The following is a 13,831-nucleotide window of genomic DNA, read 5'->3' on the forward strand; positions in this document are numbered from 1 at the left end:
CATACAATTGTATCTGTCAATTTATAAAATACCCATGATATAAAATTTAATGATGGTTAACTTATAAATAACGGCTACGTGAAACATTTCTGTCCTAATCATTTCTGATTATAAATATCTACAATTTTTGAATGACATAGAGCTTCTATACCATATAAAAGACAGAGAATGTCTCCTGTTTCCTACTTTTTTTGTTTTTTGTTTTGTTTTGTTTTGTTTTGTTTTGTTTTGTTTTACGAGGGTTAAACCTAAGGCTGTGTGTGTACTGGGCAAGAGTCCTACCACTGAACTCTATCTTCAGTTTTTCTCTTCCTTCTTTTACTCTGGGACTGAGTCATGATAAGTCACACGGGCCTTAAGATTGCAAGTCTCCTGTCCCATCCTCCCAAGTAGAATAGCTAATATCATAGGCCCAGGCCTGACTCTGTATTTCTCACTTGTATATTATCTTAGTAATAAGATAGTTAGTAATAAACTCAACTAAATATATGAGAGCCTAATTCTTTACTGATTAAATCTAGTTAACACCAGCATAATGACATATATGAAAAACAGGCAAACAAGAACTAAAGTGTTGAAATAGAAAGAGGAACTCTGAGTGAGGCTGAAAGGTCATATATGTCATAAATCAAAGTCATTGCTCTTTAGGGCTGGCCTAACATTTTGATTCCGACTTTTCTATCAAGGCAAGTTTCCCAATGTACCATCCATGGGATGATAACTAATCAACTACAGATAGTAAAATGCTATTATTCTCTAAGGAATCTAAAAGAATATCTTGTTATATATTAAATTCCATTTACTCCTTGATAAAGAGCTGCTACTGGCCATAACAAAGTCTCCATAAGAAGAGATTATGATCTGTCCTTCAGTCTGCTAACTTGACTTGACAGATTTTGATCTATCTAAGTATATTTTGAGCAATGATGAATATCTATTCTTTCTCTTAAATGAGACACATTTGGGGACTAAGAGATAGTTCAGGTAGACATGTAAAGTGTATGTCGTCAAAGCATGGTAACTTGAATTTGATCCCCAGAGCCGACATGTAAAAGACAGGCATGGTGCTACAGTGCTAGGGAAGGGCATCACTAGCCAGCTAGTCATCACCCTTGTAAGGTAAGCCCCTGGCTAAGGAAAGATCCTGTCTCAGAAAACAAGATAGAGGCCTCTTAAGGAACAACACTCAGCTGGGCAGTGGTGGTGCATGCCTTTAATCCTAGCACTTGGGAGGCAGAGGCAGGCGGATCTCTGTGAGCTTGAGGCCAGCCTGGTCTACAGGGCAAGTTCCAGGACAACCATTGCTACACACAGAGAAACCCTTTCTCAAAAAAAATAAAAAATAAAAAGAACAACACTCAATGTTGTCCTCTGTCCTACATACCAACATATGCATGCCCAGACATCTACGTAAGAGTGGGAAACAGATTGGTTTGTCTTTGTTTGTATGTTTGTTTGTTCGATCAATCAGTTGATTGATTGATTGATTGTAACAAGGTCTCCTTGCATAGCCTAGATTGCCTGTGAGTTTTGATTCTCCTGACCCTGCCAGCCAAGTGCTGGAATAACAGTTATATACTACCAACTAAAGCTTTAAGAAAGATTTTAAATGAATACGTTTGTCACACATGATTCTTGACAAATACTGAAGAAAAAAAATTTTTATAGACTGCAGTTAAATTTTTCTTACATCTGAAATGAAGTACATTTATTTTATAGAATCAATTGGGTTTTAAAACTATTTTAAAACTATAAAATTTTCTTGAAAACAAATATATACATAAGCCAAGACAGTCACATTACTCAAAGCAGCATGGCAAAATTAAACAAAACAACAACAACAAAAGAAAATAACACCAGAACCCAGAGATGCTGTCTTTTGGAATCCCTCCAAGAATAAATGAAATGTGAACGTTAGACCTGGATAACTTTTGTGTTGTATTGGAAATTTAAACAAGACTAGAAAAGTCTCATGAAATGTCTGCCTGTTTTAGAGGGAATTGGTGCTGCTCACTTTACTATTAAACCTAAGTTCAAACAACTGTTTATAGACTAATCTGTACATATCAAAGACAGAATCCTAGAGAGCTAGACAGACAGCTTCATGGTTAAGATCACTTATTGCTTCTTCAGAGGACCTGTGTTCAGTTCCCAGAACCCACATGATGGGTCCTAACTATCTGTAATTCAAGTTCCAGTGGGTCCAGTACTCTCTCCTGAGTTTCCTAGGCACCAGGCATGTACACTCTGCACATACATGAACTCATACACATAAGAAAAGAATCTGAAAGAAAAAAGGGTAGAAGCCCAGATGATAATAATAGAATAGAACATTAAAATGGCCTGATTGCAAAGAAATTGGACCTTCCCAAACAACCACTATAAATGTGAACCAGGAGCTAGGAGTTGGCAATTCCATCTGCAGGCTGACTGGATCATAGTTTTACTTTCCTTTACATCCAAGGTCTGTTTTTCATTGGCAGGAAGGTTTGAGATCCAGCACATAAAAAGCTGCAAATATTTGTGTTTGGTTTTCCTTTGTGAGATATCTACAATAGTCTGAGAAAGTAAAGAGCTTTTCGCCACAGCAGGAACTTCCTGTAAAAACTATAGTCAACAGATCTGCCTCCTTTATAAACATGCCTTTTGTTTTTCCATAGGATCTAGACATTTCTCAAATGTTTAAAGTAGAAACTTGATCATTTGAACAGAACACAGAACATAAATGTGTTGCATGTGTCTTTACTGACCAATAGAAATATAAGCAATATTTCTAAACATATTAGTAGGACTCTATACATTAAAGTAACATGCCAAAGGCACCTACAACTGAGAAGATGAAGTTGACAAAAATTAGACAATCTTTAAAAGCTATAAAGATGTCAGAGCAGAGTAAGCTGGCTGAAGGTGAAGAACAGCGGAAAGAGGTATAACTCGGACAGATCTCCATGAACTGTAGATAGGCAGATGTGTCGCTCTTGTATACCCTGTTCCTAGCATGTGTGAGGTCCTCAGTTCAACGCCTAGTGCCAAAATAAACAAATAAATAGCACAAAACGATACTTTATTGGAGAGATGGCTCAGTGGTTAAGAGCACTGACTGCTCTTCCAGAGTGACCCGGGTTCAATTCCTAGCACCCACATGGTGGTTCACAACTGTCAATAACTATATGGAACCCAGTTCCCTCTTCTGGTATTCAGACAGACATGTAGACAAAACATCAACATACATAAAATAAACAAATCTTTTTTAAAAAATTACACTTTATTGTATTCACTCTAGTATGGCAATTTCAGAAGGAAATATTTGGTCAAGATTAATATCATTGATAGGAGATATCTAACCTGCTTTGACAGAAAGATTAATGTCAAGATAGAAAACAATATAATAATAAAATATTTGTTAAGAGCCGATATTTATATTCATATATCCAAGACCAAGATTAATTAAAATGCTGTTTATCTTCAAAATAACAGTAAGTATAATGGAATTAACAAATAATTCTAGTCTTCAAGTTAAAACCAGTAAGTCAAATGGAACCTAGAATCCAAACAATTCGGTTACTTAGTTTAGTAATAATCATTAAACTGAATCCTTAGTCAATATGGTCAGGATAAACTAACAAAAGGTGTGTGAAACAATTGTCTTTAATTTGGGGGGAAATATCTTAGGTTCAATTCAAATTAGACAAAGATTTAAATGTGAAATGTATCTATGAAATATTTAGAAATGTATTAGAAAGCTGGTATCTTTACTATTTTGGAGTCAGAAAGTTTTGAGCAAGATTACTAAACATCAGTGATGCAATTAGATCCTTCTCAGGAATCAGATCCTAATCAGATCCTGTACATATTTAGAACATAGACACCAGGAGGAGTTAGTGAACTGTAATATGTTCCATAACAGTGACACTGTGCTAAGAACAGGCATCGTCTCTCCTCAGTCTCAGCTCTAGGCTATTTTATTAGACAAAAACTAAACCACTATGGATTCTAACAGATGTAATGAAAGGCTGTTGCTACTTTTAGTTAGGTGCTTCATCTTCATGGGAATGATTTTGTGAACTCATTTCTTGCTGGAATTTAAACGTATTTGCACTTCAAACTTAATTGTTAGAAAAAAAATAATTACAAAGGCACCAAATAGCTTCACACACACACACACACACACACACACACACACACACACACACACACGAGAGAGAGAGAGAGAGAGAGAGAGAGAGAGAGAGAGAGAGAGAGAGAGAGGGAGGGAGGGAGGGAGGGAGGGAGGGAGGGAGGGAGGGAGGGAGGGAGGGAGAGAGAGAGAGAGAGAGAGAGTCTGATTCATGCTCAATAAGTCGTATGAGATGAATCAGCTGAAGAGACAGCCGTTTAAATCTAAACCTTTCATTGCAGTTCTTCCAAACTACTAAATATTCACTACAATTTGCACGTTGGAATGATATTCTAAAATATTATATAATCCTCTTCGACATCAAATTATGATGGATATACACAATGGGAAGCCAAAGCCAGTTCTTTCCTATTAAAAAAAAATTCTTTTGTTATAGATGCGTCCCTCCCTATTTATATGAAGCAAATGGGAGTGTTATAAGAAGTGATCTGGCAGAACATCCCTTGGAAAATGTCAGGAAGAAGAGGGCAGCTGTCACATATATGTAGGCATTTGGAGTATTAAAACCTTGCTGTGAGGAACAGTGAGTCATCTGAAATGTAATTCACAGAGGAAACTGACACATAAGAGGGCTGAACAATGATGAGTTCCCAAAGACAGGCACTGGGACAAAGAACTATTATAGATGGTCTATTTTGGGGTCTAACAGCATAACTTGGGAATGCTTTTTTAAAGTCGACAGCTTAAAAACAGAAAAAAAAGGAATCATTTCATGAAGTTTTGAGTTAACACAAATTAGTACAGTTTATTTTCATTAGTATTATTGTAACTTAGTAGGAAAAATCATTGAAATATTAAAAACCTTTCAGCTTAAAATAAGTTAGGATAAGGAAATCTAATTAAGCATTGTGGGGAGGGGACTATCACATGTATCAATAGATCATAATTATTTGCCATAGCACTAGAATGACTGGACACATCTGTCTTTCTAGAAGCACCAATGCCCTTGCTGGTTTTTGACAGAATAAAGTTCACACTCTTTTCTAGGGAATCCCTAAAAATAGTACCTGGAATACTGCAAAATATTGAAACAACTCATCCCCCTAGATTCTTGTCCTTTTATTTATTTAAAAAAAAAAAGTATCTTCTACTTTATAAATATAAGAAACTTTTATCTCACCCCATTTATACACACATAATGTAACAGTGATTATGTGGTTAATAAAACAAAGAACTCTATACAAAGAAGACAGTGTGTTCAAATGAATAACCTTGCCACATTATAACACTTAAAAACCATCTCTAGAGTATGTGATATATATATATATGGCTTACCTCATTAAATCACTAGAATAAAAAAACCTGATAGGACACATTCAAAATTAACTTATTATTCCTAGTCATCTGGCCAAAGAAACACAATTATAGAGTTAATTCTACCCCCCAATGTCTTGAGAAAATAATTTTGAATTGATAGATGTGCATAATTCTATCCCTATCAGTAATTTATTGGGTTGCCACTGAAGATTTCTTTTTATTTAAAAGTTAGCTGTACACTACTCTGTAAAGTTTTGTTCCTATAATTAATGCATTCTTAATATCCTTGACTTTATTGACAATCCAAGATGTTACTTTGAATATCTTGTTGAAATATATGCAATACCTGAGTGTTAGACCATCCAAAGTTTTGACAGTTGGTAGCACAAGTTGTTGGTGTATCATCATAGGGCCCTGGATGACAAAAGAACATTCCTGTGAATTTGGTAACATTATGAGTAGAAAGTGGAATTTTACAGAACTTAATTTAAAAACATATACTTGTGTGTTTCTCTGTTAAAATTACAATTTTAAATGGTATGTTTGAAAGGGAAGTTTGGAGGTTTGGAGGAGATATATCTGTCACATTTAAGTTACCATTAAACTAGCCTGGAAGTTTAAAAAAAAAAAGTTTTGCTTTGTAGCATGGCAACATATCCTTATAATGGGGTCGCTGAGGGACAAAACATGAATGCAGATGTTTCCTATTGCTTGAGATCTTAGCACTAGAAGGAGGTGGAGTCTGCTTAAGTGTAGCTTTGTTCTGTAACTTGAAGATACCATAGTCCCTGATCTTCTGGAACTATTAAGGTGAAAGCTCACCAATAATTAGATATGTAAATGTCCAACAGTCATTAGTGCGACCAAGAAAAATAAAGCAGATAAAAGAAATAAAAGGAGAAGACTGTGACAATCTGAAAAGTCTCTGAGGAGGTGGCATAGAAGCAGGGACTTTGGAAGTGGAGGGTGGCTACTGTGGCTGCCCTAGGGAAAGGTTAGTCCTCAAATGATGATCAACGAACGATTCCAGGACAAGAATGAGTTGGCTTGTTCTGAGGGTTAGCACCATCAGAGTGGAAATGTTAAAAGCAAGGGGGAGTCATACACCTGGTCAAAGAAGAACGCTAAGGCTTACTGAACTTGAACTCTTTTTACAGAGTGCTAGTAATAAATGAATCTAGTAGTATTAAATAAACTGAATACATATGTTGGCTTGTATATGTCTTTCCAGGTTGAGTGAATGTTGAAAGCAAGATGAAATAATAGTATAATTTTCATTGCTTTACATTCACACTGTCAACAAAGTCTGGCATACCAAATTGAGGCAGGACCAAGCCCCTCCCCCCTGTGTCAAGGGAAGGTATGTGAGCAAGGTATCTCACCCTAGGGAATGTGTTCCAAAAAGCCAGTTCATGCACCTGGGATAAGTCCTGGTCCCACTGCCAGGGGCTCCCCAAACAGATCTAGCCACATAACTGTCACCCATATTCAAAGGGCCTAGTTTGGTCCCATGAATGTTCCCCAGAGCCCATGAGCTCCCACTGGCTTGGGTCAGCTGTCTCTTTTTTAAAGCAATAAAGTATTTTGTGAACAAAAACTTATTTTAATTATCTTATAATATTACTCTATAATTAAGAAAAATGTATCATGTTTCCATCATTTCTATATATAATTGTAATCTAATATTGCTATTATTAGGATTAGGATCTGGTTATATTAAATAGGTTTATTTAGATGTGAACCAAAGCTGTCTAAATCTAGAATCATGATTTTTCTAAAAATGCTTTTGAAAAAAAATAAAAACTCTTCAGCCTCAGGCTTTATTGGCACTCATATGGAATTCAGCAGGTTCAAAGTTGAAGTTTATTTTGAATATTTTCCCAACTTGTTAGAAGATGCCACTAGAAATAGAAACAGCTGAGGGACATCAGTGTTTTTTCTCAGTATAATTCTAAATTTTTCATTTTTTTTAATCCCAGTCAAAGTGGCCATGGAAGAATATTTTAAACCCTTGGGTAATCAGGTCATGAAACCAATTACACTGGTTATCATAAAATTAAATACAGAGTTAATTGCCCCCTCACCCGAATTTACTCATGGAGATCTCCTTGTTTCCCCTTCCCAAAGCCATCCATGCATCCCTTTTAGGGTCCTCCTTGTTAGTTAGCTTCTCTGGAGCTGTGGGTTGTTGTCTGCTTATCCTTTGCTTTACATCTATTATCCACTTGTAAGTGAGTACATACCATGTTTGTCTTTCTACAGTACAACATAATATTTACATATGCATGCATTGTGAAATGATCTAATTGAACTAATCCATCAGTTCACATAGTCAACAACTGTTGTGGGAACATTGAAGATGCCCTGATCTAATCTTTGGAAACTGTGAATATGTTACAGCACACGAAACAGAATTAAAGATGCATATGAAAGTAAGGCTGTGTTAGATGACCCTTGGAATGAAGAGATTTTTTTTCCGAGATTATCTATGTGGGCCAAGTATAATCACAAGGTTGCTTTTAAGTACAAGAGATAGATAGATAGATAGATAGATAGATAGATAGATAGATAGATGGATGGATGGATGGATGGATGGATGGATGGATGGATGGATGGATCGATCGATAGATAGATAGATAGATAGATATAGATGATGCACAAAAACTAGATTAGTCACAGTTTCTCCAAATCAACTACTTCAATTACCTAATTTGAAACAAATGTTTGAAAGGAAAATTTTTACTCTTTTTACATGCAAATTCACCATGATTCATGACCAGAGAGATGTAAATCAAAACCACAATGTGATATTGTGTTACACCCTCCAGACTGGCGAAATTAGAAAGTTTCACAGCAATTCGGTTTTGGAAAGGCTATGGTGCAATAAATATCTCATTTACTGTTGTTGAGAATTTAAATTGGGTCAGCACTATGGATTGCTTGGAAATACGTCTTATAAATGTTTTCTATAAGGAAATTCATGCAGGTGTATAAGGAAATATGTAGGGAAATTGTTTATAACTTCCTTGCTTGTAAAGGTCAAATGTTGGAAGCAATTCTAACATTCCTCAGCAGTAGAAAGGATAAATTCATTCTGACACATTCATGCAATGAAATATTGAAGTAGTGTTAAATAATATATCACACAACACACTCTGAGTGATTTACCTCAAAAAGCACAGTGCTATGTGAGAAAAAAGCAATTGACACAGAAAATGATTGCACTTTTATACAGTAAAAATCAAAACATTAAAGATAAATAATGTATTACTTAGAAAGTCATACCAGGAGTAAATGATTTCCAAATATCTAGAACCTAGTATAGTGTAACAGTTTACTGGTGGAGTTGTATGTGTGAATAGTTAAGCAAGAACTTGATGCTCAGACAAACCAGGTTCTAATAAAGGGGTGTTAAAGAGGATATTTATGATAGATACAATCTGCAAGTGAGATACAACGTTTAGAGAGTAAACTCTGTAGAGCATCAACACAGTAAGACTGTCTAGAATTGTGCATCTTGAATCTTTAAGTGAAAACATAGAAGAAGTACAGTGTATGACGTAGCACGAATTGTTAGAAGGTCTTAATAAAAACAAACCCAATGCCAGTTATTGGAGTGAATGCTGGAAGATCAGAGAAGCAGAAAAGCCACAGCCACCTCACCTCTTGAATTCCTCAGCTGATCCTGTTTCCTCAAACTTGAAGCCTCTGTGTCCTCATTCAAATGCATCTCAGCTGAACTGCTGCTAAAAGCCTAAAAGCTTACCAGCTCCAGTTCCTGGTCCTCACACCTTATATACCTTTCTGCTTCCTGCCATCACTTCCTGGGATTAAAGGCGTATGTCACCATGCCTGGCTGTTTCCAGTGTGGCTTTTAACTCTCAGAGATCCAGATGGATCTCTGCCTCCAGAATGCTAGGACTAAAGGTGTGTGTGCCAGTGTTTTCTGGCCTCTATATCTAGTGGCTGTTCTGTTCTCTGACCCCAGATAAGTTTTTTTAGGGTGCACAATATATTGGGGAACACAATATCACCACAGTATGATGAGAATACAGGGGAGAAGGCTTTGACTCTCATAGTACAATCCAATTTGAAATTTTTTCTTCCTTTTACAGTCAAAATATTAGAATTTTCATGAGAGTTCACAAGTATTGTTAAATGAAAAAATTGTGTACTTGGAATTTAATGAGTATGATTTATTTATCTGATTCTAGCCATCTGATTTTGTTTTTAAAAATCTACATCATACTTTTTTCTGAGTTCTCTAGGAAACTAGTGATGGAATTTTAGGTAACTAATAATGAAAAATCCTTGAATCTAACCAACCAATGTCTGATTACCCCTGTTTGACTTAAGACCCACTCCACGAGATGGAACCCATACCCAACACTTCTTGGGTGACAAAGAACCAAAGACTAGATATCCCGGAGACCTAGGGTAAAACCAAGTACTACTAGTCCAAAAAAAAGTAACGATAAAATGACTTCTAATAATATTCTGCTGTACTCATAGATCAGTGCCTTACTCAGCCATCATCAGAGAAGCTTCCTCTTGCAGCAGATGGGAACAAATACAGAGACCCACAGTCAGACATCACACACACACACACACACACACACACACACACACACACACACACACACATGAAATCTGAAATCTAAAAAAAGATATATGCATGACTTTGTTTTTTAAGCCTTAGCTCTGAATAAATAGCGTTGGTAGAAATTCTATCCAGAGGTATATAATATATATATATACATATACATATATATATGGAGGGGGAGAGTGAGGGAAAGACCTTGGAACACATAGTTCTAAATGGGATGTCTCCATCAAACCCTTCCCCCTCAGAGCTCAGGGAACCCTGTGGAAGAGGAAACAGAAAGAGTGTAAGAGCCAGAGGGAATGGAGGACACCAGGAGAACAAGGTCCTCTGAATCAACTGAACAAAACTCACATGAACTCACAGACTGAAGCAGCAAGCACAGGGCCAACAGAGGTCTACACCAGGTCCTCTGTGTATATATTATAGCTCTCAGCTTAGTATTTTTCAGGACTTCTGAATGTGTGAGTGAGTGGGTCTCTGATTCTTGTGCCTTCTCTTGGGGCTCTTTTCCTTCTATTGGTTTGCCTTGTCCAATCTTGTTATTGTTTTTGTTTTAACTTATGTTTTATTTTGTTTTTTAAAATGGTAGAAAAAAGAAAAGCCCTTGATTTAATGTATGCTTTCAAGTGTCTTTGTGTGTGTGCATGTGTGTATGTGTGCATGCATGTGTATGTCCTATTGTATACATGCTGCTGTGTGTATACCTGTGTATGTGTGTATAAATGATTACTTCTGAGTCCAGTGTAAGCAGAAAAGCTGTAACTTGAATTAATAGCAAGTTCCTGATACTTGTAAGTTATATTGACTCATAGAGGGAAAACATACATCTGAATAGGATTCCTACCAATGCTTCAGATCTAAGGCTTAAAAAAGAAAGTCTTGCATATATCTTTTTTTTCAGATTTCAGTGTGAATGCTTAGAGTTTGGTAGTTTTTGAAAAAGATGATGACTTAATTTAAACATATGACTTTTTACCCTCCTGTGCTGTTATTGTGAGCTTGAACCTAATATAGCCATACAGCATATTCTCACAATCAGCAGGACACCAATAAAGAGAACACTTGCAGAGCACACTGGGAAACATATGCATTACTTATGGCTGTGTTGAAACACCTCATACTGTCTGATAGGCTTGGTGAAAAGGACTTAAATTTTACCAAATAGCCCTGATCCTTCCAGTGTGATGACTGTCTATTCAGAAACTATCCTGAGAACCTGGAACGTGTCAACAGTTTAGACTCTAAGATACCACCACATAGAAGTGGAGCCATTGTCTTGACCAATTAAGTTCACTTCTTAGAACAAGAAGACAGTAAATCTATTTGCTATTCACAACTTAATAGGCACTTCTCAGAGCTTATCTCAGGTAGTAACTCCAGGCTTAACCATTAACTACAAGTACCCAAAAACATAAGACAAAGATTTTTTTTTTCCCAACACAATTTTAGATTTACTTATTAACTAAAAAAGTATACTTTTCAGAGTCCATCACCCATGGTCATGTACCTAGTATCTCTCCATTTTAAATGACATGCTTTGAGATTGGATTTTTATTTTATTATGATTGTGGCAAATAAAATATGTCTTACTGAGCCAGCTTATTATCTGGTCTAGCTCTTATTTTATCCTGTTATTTTGCTCATTTAATTCAATCTTCCTCTCTTTTTTTTAATGAATTCATTTAGTTTTTGAGTCTCATATATGAGTATTGTATTTACACCATTCCCCCTCTCTTTTATCACTACAACTCCTTCCACACTTCCCTCCATTCAGTCTCAAATGCATGGCTTCTTATTCTTTGATTAGCACTGTTACACACACACACACACACACACACACACACACACACACACACACACACTATACGTACACTTTTGGGTTTTCTTTTTGGTTTTTTTTTTTTTTGTTTTTTTTGTTTGGTTGTTGGGTTTTTTTTTTTGTTTGTTTGGTTGGTTGGTTTTTTTTTTTTTTTTTTTTTTTTTTTTTTTTTGGTTTTTCAAGACAGGGTTTCTCTGTGTAGCTTTGCACCTTTCCTGGAACTCACTCTGCAGTCCAGGCTGGCCTCGAACTCACAGAGATCCACCTGGCACATTTAAATGTATAAATTCAACCTGCCAGAGTTCATTTAGTGTTGCTCTTGTCTTTTATAGTTCCTTTTACTTTCAAATTTCATTCCTGACTTGATTTTATATCAGACTTTTCACTTGGTCATTAATAATTATTGTTAATTTAGGTGAGGTGTTCTGAGTAGTGCCTCCCTCTTTAATTTTGTTCTTTTCATTTCTTTTCATCAACTTCAACACAAGTCTCCAAGCTTTTCTTTCACATTGCTACTTGTAGCAAGTGTGATACTCTGGATGTCCTCAAAAGTGAAACACTGTGAATTATGTTAAATGTTTATGAGTTTTAAAATATTTGACCAAACTATGATACATACAAATGCTTTTTCTAATCCATGTAGTGGTTGCCCACACCTTTAATCCCAGCACTTGGGAGACAGAGACAGGTGGATCTCTATGAATTCAAGGCCAGCCTGGTCTACAGAGTGAGTTCCAGGACAGCCAAAGCTATACAGAGAAACCCTGTCTCAAAAAAACAAAACAAAACAAATGCTTTTCTAGAACTTTCTGAAGTAAGTAATTCTCAACAGGAGCTCTTTGAAATGACTCATAAAATAAGTAACAATTGTTTGTAGGTAACATCATGAATTACAAAATTGGCTCAGATACTATTTCACTTCATAGGCAGTTATTCACTCACTGGTGCCAATCGCTCACAGGGAGATGCTTCACAGAGTAAAGGGAGACCAGCACACAGAAGAGGCAAAGCATGCTGTACCATGTGATTTACCATCCGCCCTATGCGGTACCAAAGTATACATTTCTATATATGTATACAGTGAAGAGCAAATTGCAGTAATTATTGAACTATTCAAAATGCACAGCAAATTTCACAGGTGTAATTTATTATTAAATGTTTTAATAGAGCACAGTCAACCTATAAGTAGTATTCTGTTAGAGGCTCTCAAAAGCATTTGTTTCCTGTGCTGAATCTAGATGAAAAAGAATAATTATTTTGGCACAATGTTTTTCTGAACAAGAATACACGGGAAACTCATTTGTCACCCAAGAGATTGGTGCTAGCTTGAGAAACTGAAGTGGGCTCTACAAATTGAGAAATTAATCCTTTTTGCACTCAAAAGTACTTGATTTGAAATTTCACTGAAGTATTTATTTTCCTATGGGTAATTTATTTTTTAAGTGCCCTTTGCACAGTTTAGTCAAATCCACCTGTTAGAAATTATTGCTATTTTGTCTTTTTAAAATGTTATTGATGCCACATTACTTTATTATTTCCTGGTATGTGCTACCTGGAATGAAGAAAATGCCCTGCACAGCATTGCATTGTCTTGTTTATCATATATTTCAGTACTTAAGTTCTTAGGATCCATTATTCATGAAAACTACAAAATAAAAGCAAACAGAAATCTTTGCATTCTAAAAACACATTAAATGAAGATTAAATTTCAAAAGTTAAGGCACTATTCTCTCTATTCTTTATGATAATGATTTAATCATAAATACAGTACTTAATAATGACCCCTTCAAATGAATTCAGAAAGTTTAAGAATAAAATGTCAGAAAAGAAGGGCAGCAAGAAGTCATTTTAGCCGGGCGGTGGTGGCGCACGCCTTTAATCCCAGCACTCGGGAGGCAGAGCCAGGCGGATCTCTGTGAGTTCGAGGCCAGCCTGGGCTACCAAGTGAGCTCCAGGAAAGGCGCAAAGCTAC

At 36.1% G+C, this 13,831-nt stretch overlaps 1 protein-coding gene across 3 annotated transcripts in view; it reads right to left on the minus strand.

The window, feature by feature from the left end:
• Positions 1–13,831, minus strand: part of Calcrl (calcitonin receptor like receptor) — a 95,065-nt gene that overhangs the window by 71,020 nt on the left and 10,214 nt on the right. For 2 of the 3 annotated variants that reach the window (XM_028881743.2, XM_028881741.2), the window contains exon 2: positions 5,781–5,848. The exons of the other annotated variant lie outside the window; for it this stretch is intronic. The gene's annotated coding sequence lies outside the window, so the exon portion shown is untranslated. The remainder of the gene's footprint in view (positions 1–5,780; positions 5,849–13,831) is intronic. 3 annotated transcript variants of the gene reach the window in all.

The sequence above is a fragment of the Peromyscus leucopus genome, chromosome 4 (assembly GCF_004664715.2).
Source record: "Peromyscus leucopus breed LL Stock chromosome 4, UCI_PerLeu_2.1, whole genome shotgun sequence".
NCBI classification, from domain to species: domain Eukaryota; kingdom Metazoa; phylum Chordata; class Mammalia; order Rodentia; family Cricetidae; genus Peromyscus; species Peromyscus leucopus.